General features: G+C 41.0%; 1 pseudogene; it reads left to right on the top strand.

The window, feature by feature from the left end:
* LOC149163179 (xanthine dehydrogenase 1-like) overlaps positions 1-13,689 on the top strand; it is a 167,230-nt pseudogene that overhangs the window by 44,124 nt on the left and 109,417 nt on the right.

Genomic DNA, 13,689 nt, shown 5'->3' with positions numbered 1-13,689 from the left:
GATAGTCAAAAACAGGCCTATTCATCGGACTGTGATTGATGAGGGAGCTTCTACGTGTATTATGTCGATTCAATGTTGGAGATCGCTTGGTTCTCCTTCGTTGAACCAATCCCCCACCATCCTTAAGGCCTTTGATGGCCGTGGGTTCCGTCCGTTTGGTATTCTACAAGAATTGCCTATAGGGGTCGAAGGTAAAACCGTTAGTCTGGATGTGGAAGTGGTTGATGCCCCTCTAGACTACAACCTTCTTTTGGGTCGAAGTTGGTCATATGCTATGACAGCGGTCGTTTCATCGGTCTTCAGAGTCATTAAGTTTCCACATAACGGTAAGATCGTGACTATTGATCAGCTGACATACTTTTCATCCGACCCAACCTCTTCAGAAACTATCCAGCATGTTGGTAAAACGACAATCCCTTATAGGGACATTGGTGTAGGTTTAGTTAAGGATTCCGGTTTACTGGGAACTTTTCCTCTCCCTCCACTCAATGCAGACCCTTCGTTCGCAACAATTCATATGATCACGTCAGAAAACATTATTTATGATGATCCTTGGTATGTTCCCTCTGACTCTGAGCTAGACTCACTCGGTGATGTTATGCCGTTGAGTCCGTATGAGATTGCTTATGAAGCTCTTATGTCTTTTACCGACTTTCATTCAACCGACCAAATGAATGTGGTCAGTGAAGAGTCACTTTTCACCTCACCCTTAGAACGGATAACGTTTCCCGAAGAAGTGTCATCTGACGAACAACTTCGCGAAATCCTAAGTGTAGATGATCTACCATGGGAAGATCTCCATCACAGATCTTCGTTTTTACCTAAGGATGATGCATTTGAAAATGATTTTTCATCTATCTTTACCGCTGAATATGTCAAAGACGCTCAGGATCCAACGAAACATTCTGATTCAGAGCTGAATTTAGGGAATATTTCTCGTACTATTCCCATTGATATTTCAGTGAAGCCCGGAATCGAGGAGAACATTCATATAGGTGCCGCATGTACTGAAGAAGAAATCCAAACTTACAAGGCCCTATTCCAAGAATTCCGCGACGTGTTTGCCTGGTCTTACGAGGAAATGCCGGGAATTGATCCTGCCATTGTTGTTCATGAAATCAAAACCTACCCGGATGCTAAACCCATTCGGCAACGGTTGCGTCAGATTCACCCTCGAAAAGCGGCTGCGATTAAAGCAGAAGTCGAAAAGCTGTTGAAAGCAGGTTTCATTTATCCGATCCCGTTAACGGATTGGGTATCGAATATTGTTCCCGTCAATAAAAAACAAGGAACAATAAGAATCTGTATCGACTATAGGGATATCAATCGAGCTTGTCCAAAAGACAACTATCCTACGCCTTATATCGATCAAATTATTGATGATTGTGCCGGAAGTGAGATGTTTTCCTTCATGGATGGTTTCTCAGGCTATAATCAAATCAATATTCTACCTGCCGATCAACCAAAAACGGCATTCATTTGTCCATGGGGGACATTTGCTTATTGCAAATTACCTTTTGGACTTAAGAATGCCGGGGCCACTTTTCAACGGGCAATGTCTTATGCATTTCATGACATCAAGCACATTGTGCAACCCTATCTCGATGATTTGCCTGCTCATTCTTTACAACGAGCTGATCACCTTGTCCACCTACGAGCAATCTTTATGAGGTGTAGGCATTATCGAATTCGGTTGAATCCCCACAAGTGTGTTTTCTGTATAGAAACAGGTCGATTGCTGGGATTTGTTGTTTCAAAAGCCGGCATTCGCGTCGATCCCTCGAAAGTCGAGGCTATCATCAAATTGCCTCCTCCTTCGAGTTTGCGCCAACTCCAAAGTTTGCAAGGGAAAGCGAACTTTTTACGCCGATTCATCCCAAACTACGCCGAGGTCACTAAAGGTTTTACACGGTTGTTGAAACAGAACGCACAATTCTTTTGGGACGAGATTGCCCAACAATCTTTTGATGCACTAAAACACGCGTTGACCCATGCACCGTTATTGCATCCTCCCAACTACAACCAGGACTACTTCTTATACCTCGCAGCTTCGCATTCCACCATTGGAATGGTGTTAGTTCAAGAAGATGAATTCAAAGCAGAGCATGTGATATATTATCTTAGTAGAACCTTAAATCCCACTGAGTTAAAATATTCGCATGTGGAGAAATTGGCCCTGGCAGCCGTTCAAGCTGTCCAGCGTTTTCGTCACTACATTCTTCTCCGCAAGACTACAGTTATTTCGGATTGCAACCCTATGATTTATATTTTGACAAAACAACTGCTAGGGGGCAAGTACTCTAAATGGATTGTTATCCTGCAAGAGTTCGACTTGGAGTTCGAGAAGTCCAAGTCTAAGAAATCTTTAGTTTTTGCGGAATTGATGTGTGATTTCCCGAGTGCTGACACAGAGACTGTGGCAGAGGAGTCCATTGTGGACGAATCTTTGTTTCTTATTAGCACTTTAGATCCGTGGTATGGGGATATAATCATCTATCTCCAAACCCAAACCTTTCGGCCTGAAGCTTCCAAGGAAGACCGTCGAAAAATTCGGTTTCGATCCCAGCAATACAGAATTATTGGAGATACACTTTATCGCCGGGGGGCAGACTTAGTTTTTCGACGTTGTTTAACTCACGAAGAGGCTGAGAGAGTTTTGAATGATTGTCACTCTGGAGCATGTGGCGGTCATATGTCTGGGTATGCCACAGCTCAGAAGGTGTTGCGCGCTGGCTATTTCTGGCCGTCTATGTTTAAAGATTGTATCCTTGCTGTCAGAACATGCCACAACTGTCAAGTGTTTGATCGAAAGATGCGCGCTCCACCTGCTCCTCTCCACCCTATAATTGCCGCTGGTCCATTCGCCAAATGGGGCATTGACTTTATTACTTGTAACCCTCACTCGGCCGGGGGGCATGCGTATATCATCCTCGCGGTTGATTATTTTACAAAATGGGCCGAGGCGATGCCTACATTCGACGCAAGCGGCAAGACAGCTGCAGTTTTCGTATTCAATCATATCATAACTAGGTTTGGTGTCCCACAAGCAATCATTACTGACCATGGGAGCCATTTTCGAAACGTCATGATGACTGAGCTTACAAGCCAGCTTGGTTTGCGCCACGATAGCTCTACTCCTTATTATCCGCAAGCCAACGGTTTGGTTGAGTCAATCAACAAAGTTCTAGTCATCATGATTCGACGGATCATTGGTATCCATCGAACGAATTGGCATAACATGTTATTTTCGGCGCTATGGGCATATCGAACTTCAGTGAAAAATTCAACAGGTTTCACCCCTTTCCAGCTAGTTTATGGCTTAGAAGCTGTGTTACCTATTGAATGCGAAATCCCATCACTTCAAATGGCTGTCGAATTACTTCCAGCTACTTCCGAAGAGGAGAAACGGTTATTATACTTGGCTAAATTAGATGAGACTCGACGTGACGCTACTTTAGCTATCGAGACTCACGCGAAACGAATGAAAGCTCAGTACGATAAAAATGTAACCCCTCGAAGTTTTTCGGAAGGAGACCTAGTACTATTATATGATCAAGCTAACGATAAGCTAGGTGCCGGAAAATTCGTTCCCATGTGGCATGGGCCCTACATTGTAAAGCGAAAGCTAGCAAAAGGGGCTTATGAGTTAGTTGATTTTGATGGGGACTCTTTGGGTAAACCCAGAAATGGACTTTACCTAAAGAGGTATTATGCTTAAAATGATGGGTATGGAGAAATTTTTAGATAGGTTAGATTTTCTTTCTAGCTAGCAAGTGTGTTAGTTTAGTCAGTGTGCTTAGCTTAGCAAGTGTGGTTTTTCGTCATTATTCTGGCTTATCTTGGTTTTACTCTTGATATTGTAGATGTCGACGCCTCTCCAAACATACATTGGATTTGCTGATGGTGCTTGTCGTAGTACACGGAATATCTCTTCCGCAGCTTGGGTTATCTATTCGCCCTCTGACGAGTTAGTTTCTATGCATGGGGTAAGCCTCGGTCAAACAACGAATAACATTGCAGAATACAGTGCAGTGGTTGAATTATTATCCGAATCTATTTCATTTGGAATTCGACGTTTGATAGTGAGGTTAGATTCTGAACTTGTTGTATTACAGCTTAATAGAGTTTATGCCATTAGAAATCCTGTGTTATTAAGGTTGTTTTTGAGAGTGCGTCTCTTGGAACGTGAATTTGATTACATTGAATATCAACATATTCCAAGGTCTTTGAATACATTAGCAGATGCAATTGCTTCTCGAATGTTGGACAGACATTTACGATAATCATGCAAGTAAATTTAAAAACATTTCATCACATATGTTAAACAAGATAAGCCGGTAATAGTGATATATATAGATAGAAGTGTGTCAAAAAATATATACATCGTCTTCGATCATAGGTTTAAAACACCTTATGATCGGCAAAATGATAGTACAAAAAGTCAAAAATGTCACATGTGACTACAAAAGTGACTAGTCAATCACTGGTGGTGCTCTCTGTACGACACCACTGCGCGGGCTACCTTACGCAAAAATCTCCTAAACGGTCCAGGGACCGCGACTACGAAGCGCTGAAGCCTGATAGGAATGTCATCCATAGTAGTCTCAGGTATATCTGCCGTGAGACGCTCTAGATCATGCTCCAACTCAGCTAGTACTTCTGCTGTCGCGTCCTGTGGGGCCGGTACCGGTGCAGCTGGATGTAGTCTATCATAAGGCCGGAGGTTGGCTGGACGCTGTGGACCAACATCTGCATTTTGAAAAAGTTTACTATTAGTTTTGAGACGATATATATAAAAAATACAAAAAATACATAACTAGAAAACTTGTGAAAATAAAAGTACCTCTGTCGTCCCATTGTTCTCCCTGTGGAAGAACCATGTCCGGATCACCTCTGAAATCCATTCCGGCATACGGAAAGTCCTGTATCACAAAAAGCTGGCCCTCTAACCAGTCAAAATAACTATCTGAGAATCGAACTACTGTCGCGCCCTCGTCAGGATGCCGGGCCATCACCGCAACCCATCGTATCAGCTTTGGCTGCTGGGGACCCAAGATATCAACAGTGAGTTGCTGAGGGATCAGCATTGGAATTCTCTCCAAGGCAAAGCTCACGACTATAGGCCCATATCCAAAAGTCTTTAGTCGTCCGTTCTTTGCCTTGGTCAGTTGGCTCTTCATATGAGCCGACACAGCTTCACACCAGTTGAAAATGGTGCCTTGGTAACAGTCAATTGCCATCCGCATTTGGGATCCGGAAGCAATGTGTAAAGCGGCCGCGCCGCAAATTCTGGTAACCGTGAACGCTATGACTTTGAGTTCCGGTAGAGTGATGTGTTTTATCTCTATGCCTTTTGAATGGTGAGCCCCAGGTGTGCACCAATTCTCGCGGAGACTATCAAGGGATTGGCCACCCGGCCTAGTCCCCGCAAGACTGAGTTGCTCACCTCTGTTTGGCAAGCCAGTGAGAAAGTATACATCCGAGGGCTCTATCTCGAGCTGGTGCCCTCCTATGTAAAAGCATTGTTCTTGTACGTTCCATCGCTCAACCAGCCATTCCAAGAATCTTACCTGGCCCCTCATGCCCGGTATGGTCCAATATTTGTATAATCCGCATGCTCTTAGGGCATCCAGGGAAGGTTGATGATTTATTGCAGCTTCATCTTCCTCTACATGCTCTCTTTCTCTCCAGTCTAACATGATTAATGCCCTGCATATCAAAAATAGCATTAGAAATTAATTTGGGAATTTTTGATGGTTTTTTGAGAGAGTTGGGGTTTTGAAATGCGCGTTTCTCGGAGGACGCACCCCGGCTTTGTAGCACAGGGCGCCCGGACGCAGCTGGCCTGAAGGCGGGCTGCGTCTTCCGACCGTTTCCCCGTATGAGAAAAAGTCGGGGGACGCAGGTCACCCGAAGGGCACCTGCGTCCGCCGAGAGGCGCATTCCAAAACCAAAACCCCCCCAAAAAATGAAACTAAAACCTAAAAATTGATTCTAAACGGATAGAAATGCAGAGTAGGATGTGTAAAATACCTGGATGAGACGGCGTTCGATTCCAACGGTCAGATTTTCCGCAGCGACCACGGGAAGTTTCTTGTCAAAAGCTCCTTTTTCAACCTCAACAGTGAAACGGTAAAAATGACATGGTAAAAGGTCTTTTTATAGGTTTTTTGGATGAATTAGTTCATTTTTTACCATGAAAAGATGTTTTTGAATGTATTTTTGCCTATTTTAAACAGGTATGAGTAATGTGTCGCTTTTGTGCAGGACAAAGGGATTTCGAGGGAAATTGTAATTTTTCACAAACAAAATTTCAGAGTCATCTTTTAAGCCCTTTTCTGACTCCTAAAACATGAAAAGATCGCCGAGTGTTTCTTTTTCACTCGTTAAAACGGAATTAAAAGACGGTCCCCTTTTAGCTCTTTTCTGACCGCAAAATCAGGAAAAGATTGCCGGGTTTTTGTCGTTTCGAACTCGATAAGGAAATAAAACGACGTGTCCTTGATCGCTTTTTACTTTTCAGGTTAACGACACTATTATGAAAGTACTCCTTGGTCGCAAGATCAAGCGGTTCCCCCAGGTATTATTTTATACTTTTTCGGGCTTGAGGGACACAAATATACGAAAAAGTTCAACGTGGAGTCTCCTTTAGTTTTTTCAGACTCTCTAAAATTGAAAAACGCCGAGTTTCTCCTATACTGGGCTCGTTAAACTTTTACAGTAGAGGACCTGTTCAATTACAAACAGGAACGAACCACTCCTTCCTAGGGTTCGAATTTAAACTAGGTTGGACTCGTCCGAAGGATGAGCTTATAATCAAGCATATGTTATCCTCCTCAAGCTTGTTAAAAATAAAGAGGTACTTGCCAGAAATGGTGGGGGAAAAAAGAGAAGAATGAACCTATTTGTCACCTTTTGTCTCAGAAGAAACTTTATTACCGCTCTTGAACACGACACTTTTCATTCACCTGGGTTGGGAAATCTTTTACCTCACAGTTGACCAAATCACTTTGAAAGTCTTTAACCGGGTTTCGGGGATTAACTTTGAGTTATTCGTCACCAAGCCATCTGTTGTGTCGTTATGTGTTCAAGAGGTCTGCAAGCAAAAACTTTCATCTGCAAAATACTTGTCATCCATTTGACCATCCCTGAGTCAGTCCTTACAACAACATTTCTTCAACTTGAACAATGATTTCGTGTTGCAGGCTTGCCTGCAACGGGTCGCTTTCTATCGACATCGACACATTATCTAGAAAGATGACTTAGGAATCGACAGTACCTTGAAGTCTGCATGCATCAATGGCAGGTTTCTCGCCTTTGACGTCAGTTTACATCATTGACTTTCGATCAAAGGATTCCGTGAAGTGTTCGACATCAAAACATCTATTCACATTTCATGGGTTGTGCTTGGTACTTTGAGAACCATTGACATTACTGGTGGTCTCTCTCACGCTTGTTAACAGTTTACATCATCGACTGGTAATCAAGTGGTTTCTAACATGTTCGACATCAAATCATTTAATCACATGGCTAGAATCGTACCAATTCGGGAAGTAGAAGTGAAGACCCTGGATCTAGTTTCTACCATCCAGGCTGCGAGGAGTTTTGTATTCATTATCTATGTAGACTAATCATAAACAGATGGCTGCGTCCATACTGTGTCTACAAAAGTCTATAAAAATGATGTACTGCAAGATCATTCCTGTATCAGAATAGTTAGTCCATTAGTTAAAGTTTTGAATCTGAGTATGGGAATGCCTACCTCAGTGATGATATAATCTTATCCATGTATTTTGTGTTGAAAATTGCAGGTTCCAACCAGGCCATCCACAAGGCAATCCTTGAAATGATAAAGCGCTTCACCCTTCCTAGAATTACAAAACCCTATTCTATTCCAGGCTTCGCACTTTAGGGGGCAATCTGTTACACTAAAAAATGTCACCTTGACTACTTACAGTTAGTATGGCTCAAATCAACAGTCATGCTACCCTCTTAGGCAAGTCTCATGCCTCTGTTATCCATCTCAAACTCAAAGAAGAGAGAAAGTCTTGTAAAAACTATGTTTATCTCTGGGGTCGCAGGTTCTCTCTAGCCTTACCTGCGGGGACGCTGACTATGTTCACAAAATCTGCGTCCATGGACGCTCTGTATGTTAAGGGACAGGTGCGTCCCTCTGTAAAAGGCAAAATGCGCGAGTTTTATCTTGAAAAAGTTACTTGTGGTTACTTCTAGAACATTCTAGAGGTCGGTTTGATGAAATGGATGCGCCTCCAGTTGGTTCATGTATCTCTATTAAGGGGGAACTTATCCCATCAATAAGGGAGCTATCCCACCCATAGAGGGGGATGATCCCATTGATAGTGGACCTGAATAACCTCTTTACAGCACTATAAATAAAGGCATTGAGCCAGAAGGAGGGGAGGTTGGAGCTATACATTTTCTTTGGGTAAATGCTGCAGGATTTAGGTCTTCCATTAGAGCCTTTGTGAGGAGAGATTGTCTTCACTTGATTCTACTTGGGAGAGGGTGAGCTTTGTCAAAGTAGAGGAAAACCCTTGATGGACCCTGGGAGGAACTTGCACAACACCAAGGCCAGGTTGTAAGAGTTTCTTTGTTTCGTTATTAATACAAAATGGTTTATTTTTCTCAATAGCTTGTGTTAATGAGTTATTTCATGTGTTCCTTGGTCTGCATGTTGAATATATGTTTTATTATATGAAATGCAAGTGCTTGGTAATTGTTTGTTTGTTTGTGGTTGCAGGAATTGACTTGAAGGAGGAGCTCATCCGGATCGTCAAGAACGGACTTCAACAACAGCGTTTTGGAATAAGGTAAGCCTAAACACTTGTAGTTTTCATGTTGTAAAAGGTGTATTTAGAGAAAGATCACTCCATTTTGTCTTGTTTGTCATTAGAATGTCTTAGACTTCTAGGAAGGTCAGTCGTGTCCGCACCCTTGACAGATTCCGTGTGACACCCCTCCCCATATCTTTATGCCATGTTCTCTGAAGGGGGAAAAGAAATCATCACCATGATATGACGTGTCCTAGGCTACTTGGTGATGAAAATGTTGATGAACTTGTCCTAGCCTTCATGTCAATCTATACCCCAGGGCAACCTCCTGTTGTTTTGTACAATTATGCTGAGTTCATAGCTGAGAGAATGAATGAACATTTCACCAAGATGAACAATGAATGAGTGTTAAAATACTCATTTGTCCTCTATCATATGTTCCTATAGTATCAACCAGACAGATTTCCTTTTCCCCTCCAGAAGTTGGATACCAGAGGCCAACCTAGGTCTGTCATTTTTTGGACCCCACTGTTCCATAAGTATGAGTCACCATAGAGCTATTCAGATTTCATAGATTATTTTGTCCATCCAGTCATGACTTTGTTGAAAGGAAGCCCTTCACCTAGGATAAGTCCAGAGATCAAAAGGGTCCTTCAGTTGTCCAAACTAAGAAAAGTGGGAGATTGGTACCTTTACCAAAACCACACATAGATAAGGGTTTATGGTTGCCAGCTTGCACCATATAAAATACCCAAATACCTCCCTGTGAGGTTATTTGCTCTAGAATACTATAGGCAAATAATGAACTCTGATGAGATAAATTTTGTCTCTGCCAAGAAAAGATCACAATTCAAAGTAAAAAGCCAGTTAGGTCCCTTCATCTACAATTCTAGAGAAGCAGGGAAGGAAGCAGACCAAATTTTGCAACAAACGAAGTTCCAACAGAGTTTCATGTGGAGGTATAACCCTCAAGAATTTTTGACCAGATTAAGAAAGAAGGCCAAGTTGGGACCTTATATTCACCACCCCATACCAGAGATCGAAAGATATGCAAATCAATCTGAGTGGGTAGTGTTATCACTCAAATTTTCCTTAGAAGTTATTAAAAGAAGGAAAGGATCCAAGGTAACTACAAACCAACTTTTAGACTTGGGTGCTAGCCCACCTAAGTCTAGAGAGGGCTCTCTCTTTATGATTTAGCTATGTTTGAAAAGATTTTAGGCTAGTATTAATGTTCAGTGAGTTTGTTTTGTTTGAGAGTGGTGGAGTCCTGAAACAAATGGGCAAACTAGGCTTCTAGGCCATTGGGCTATGGAGTCAATCAGGCATAATTCATTGGATCAAGTCAAATTGCTGAGGTAGGATTTCAAAAGACAGGATAGCGGAATAAAAACAAACTTTGGGGCTTGAATGGATGATATTTCTTCTCAAAACTAGAGGGAAATTAAGAATCCTATACTAGGGACTTATTAGAGAAAACTACAGGGATAGAGGAGCAGTTAAGAATTCCTTTATCGAAATAGTTTAGAAGAAAACATATAAATGGTAGACTGTTGATAGCAGAGAGAAATAAAGCTAATTCTGATATACTTTGACTATTTTACCATTTAGATTTCAGATGCATGAAACATTGAAACATATAGAAAACACATAAAATCACAAGGATAGAATACTTATTTGGAATTATACTGCACGAGAATCTGATGAAATGTCCTCAACTTTCATTCCTTTTCTAGAAAAAAATCCAGATTTGATTACAATAGCTTTCTTAACTTTACAACATAGACTTATAGAGATGTTATAGAATCCACCCTCAATACTTCGAATGGAGAAGTATTTATACAAAAATTACATCAAAATATCTCATAACTACATGAGATTTATTCTAGGGAATACAAAATATCTTTTACAAAAATATAGAGATAGATGTAAAATTGATTGCTGTTGTCCCTTTATTCATGGAAGAGCTGGAGGTTGAAGCTCGAATTTGCCTCTTGCTGTTGCTTTGGTAATTGTGTGCTAGATTCTTGTTTACTTTTCCCTACTGATACTCTTTACCTGTTTTCTGATACTCTTTACCTTTTTACCAGACTTTACCTCAGTGAATATTTTCTTTTACCTCAGAGTTACCATAGTAACTTACAGGATTTCGAGCATATCAACCCACCAATCTTCCTTGGGTATCTTCATCCTGATCAATTTTCTGTATATTTCATCAGCCTCAGTGTGCTTTGCAAAATTGGGTTGAGCTGTGAACAAGTGTTTCACTTCATGCTCAATATAGAAAAGATTTTCTAAGCCATCATATAGCACTTTTCCTGTGGGTAGTGCTTTCACTGTTGAAGAGATGACTTGATTTCTAGCTTGTTAGTGCAGTATGTCAATGTAGTCCTCATGTTTCATTAGCTTGTCATTTATGACCAATGAGTTTGGAAGTCCTTTCTCTTTCAGAATGTTATATTTTATCATAAACGCATCAATGTCTTCTTGGATACTTTGACATCTTCTTTCTAGGTTAAGCATCAAGTTCTTTTTGGTTAGAACTTTCTTAATTTCAAGGATGGTACTAGTCCGGTCTTCTATATCCTTTTGTTCTAGTTCTTCCCTGCTTTGGCTGTTTAAGAAATTGATTAATTGGATTGCCTCTTGAGGTTTCCCCCCCCCCCAATTCTTCTCTAGTCTTTTGTATAGCCTCTGTAGCTAGCTTCATTAAATCAATTTGTTCAAAGATAATCTGAATTGAAGACCAAATATCATTAATGGAATTAATGATATTGGTCCATAAAATCTCTCTGATATCTCTTAAGGGCTTTTCAAATGTTAAGTCCTTCTCTAAAGTTTTTATTCTATCAGTCATCCTTCTGTTCTTTCTTTCTTCTTCAGTGTAGTTCATATGTGATATCTCATAATTATGCTCCAAGCTAGTAACCATTTCTTTTAATTTCTGTATCTTAGTTGCTTGGATTTTCATTTCCTCCATGGACTTGATTAAGTCCTCTGTTTGATTTGTTGAATTTGTTGCTGCTTCAGAAGTACCTGTTGTTGTTCTCACTGGAAGAGCTATTGCTGGAGGAATGTTGGGTGCCAAAGACGTTGCAATGGTAGATGGCACCGCTATAGAAACTATCGGTATTACAGTCTGAGGCATGGTGGTCCACTCACCTTGTTTAGACTACAAAGCTTTTTCCAATTCTTGTTCTATTTCTTTCAGCTGTTCGTTTAACTTAAGGACCAAGTCCATAAGTTCCTCCTTATTCTATTTCTCAATGAATTCTATAGTTTGTGGATGTATGAGGGGAGGGAGCTTGAGTTGTTTTCTGAGTGCAACAATGTCTTCATTTTTCTTTTTTATTATTCTCTCAACTGCCTTAACATCTTTGGGATTATGACCCAACTCAATCACTAGGTCTTCTAATGACTTTATTCTAGTGTCCTTAGCCTGAGAAGAGGCTTTTTCTAGTAGTAATTGTGTTGTAGTATTGTTCAAAGAATTTTGCAGCTGATGTGCAATGATGGCTTTACTGGTTAAATTGGAGTAGACCATCTCACCCGTTTGCTTGTGGGGCTCAATTTGATCAATTGGATAGATATCTTTAGTAAGAACTTCAAAATTGGTCTTTAAGTAATCAGCCATGGACTGTGGCTATTGTAACGTTGGCTTTAAGAAGCTCATCTGCATTTTTCCCTCTTTGATGTCAAAAGTTGACATCAACCTTGTTTGATTTGTAGGAGTCATTTTTAGATATTTGGCATAGGTTTGAGCTTTGAGCTACTCATTCCTAGCCTTAATCTCTTTATACTTTTCCTTCAAATCCTGGCTTTGCTCTGATGATACTCTGAATGATGACACTTCCACACTTGGTTGCCTATTTAGTATTTGAGTTTGAGAAGAAGATGGTGTCTCTCCTACTACTGTGGTCTATACTGTGTCACTTCTGGTTTCTTCATACTCCTATTCGGACAGAGGATTCAATCTCATTCTTTTAACATATACCTGGTCTAGTGGCACTATTGAGGGACTAGCCTCACTCCTACTTATTTTTTGATTTCGTTCCGCATTGAGAGTGTTATAGACATTTTTGGGCACTGGAACCCCAATCAGAGATGTCCATAAACCAAGGGCTCTTAAGTCCCTAAAAGTGTTGTTCCATACCCTAAAAGAACAAGGTCAGCTGATTACATCATCTCCCAGAAGTTCTCGATGAAAAACTGCTCAGAACTGGTCAAAACTGGATCATCTCACTCGCTCCATGGTCAAAGTGTGATGCATACCACCTAATGCACACAGGAGGTGCGATGCATACTGAAAATCCCTTCTATGGGGTGCGATGGACGAGAGTGGACAAATGGCAGAGGTAGTATGCGAGGTGGATGATCATGGAATCTTCCAGAAACTTCTCCTGTGACACTTGCCTCTCTGAATTCGCCCAGGGATGAGTAAGAGATCATCAATCTCCAAGTGGAATCAAGAACTATCAGAGAGAGGATACTAATCAGAATCCTAGAAGCTGACTCACCCCCCTAAAATCATCTATATATGGATCCCTCATCCCAGAGATCCAAAGGCTAGAATTTTGTATCTTGTAAGGAAGTGCTGTTGGTTTCTTGTTGGAATATCATAGTGTTGGGTGATCTAAGCTTTTCATGAGGTGAAAGAAGGGCTTTCATGCTGGAGGATGGCACTGGGTCAAAACAATTAGTTGTAATCCTCTTTGCTATTCTTGATTATTAATAAAGCTATTCAAGTTTTCCTCCACATTCTTGTATGTTTAATGATATATGCATTTGTGTGGTCAATATATATCTGGTCCTATATTGTTTATGATTGTAGATCTCTGTTCTTCGATAGTATTACACTGCTTTGACTCCACAGGTGCTCTTTGAAGCTGGGTAGATG

Source organism: Pinus tabuliformis, chromosome 5_2, assembly GCF_031772625.1.
Source record: "Pinus tabuliformis cultivar Carrire ecotype Pingquan chromosome 5_2, CPIR1, whole genome shotgun sequence".
Taxonomy (NCBI): domain Eukaryota; kingdom Viridiplantae; phylum Streptophyta; class Pinopsida; order Pinales; family Pinaceae; genus Pinus; species Pinus tabuliformis.
Note: the sequence above shows the minus strand (reverse complement) of the source record. Positions and strands in the feature narration are given on the sequence as shown.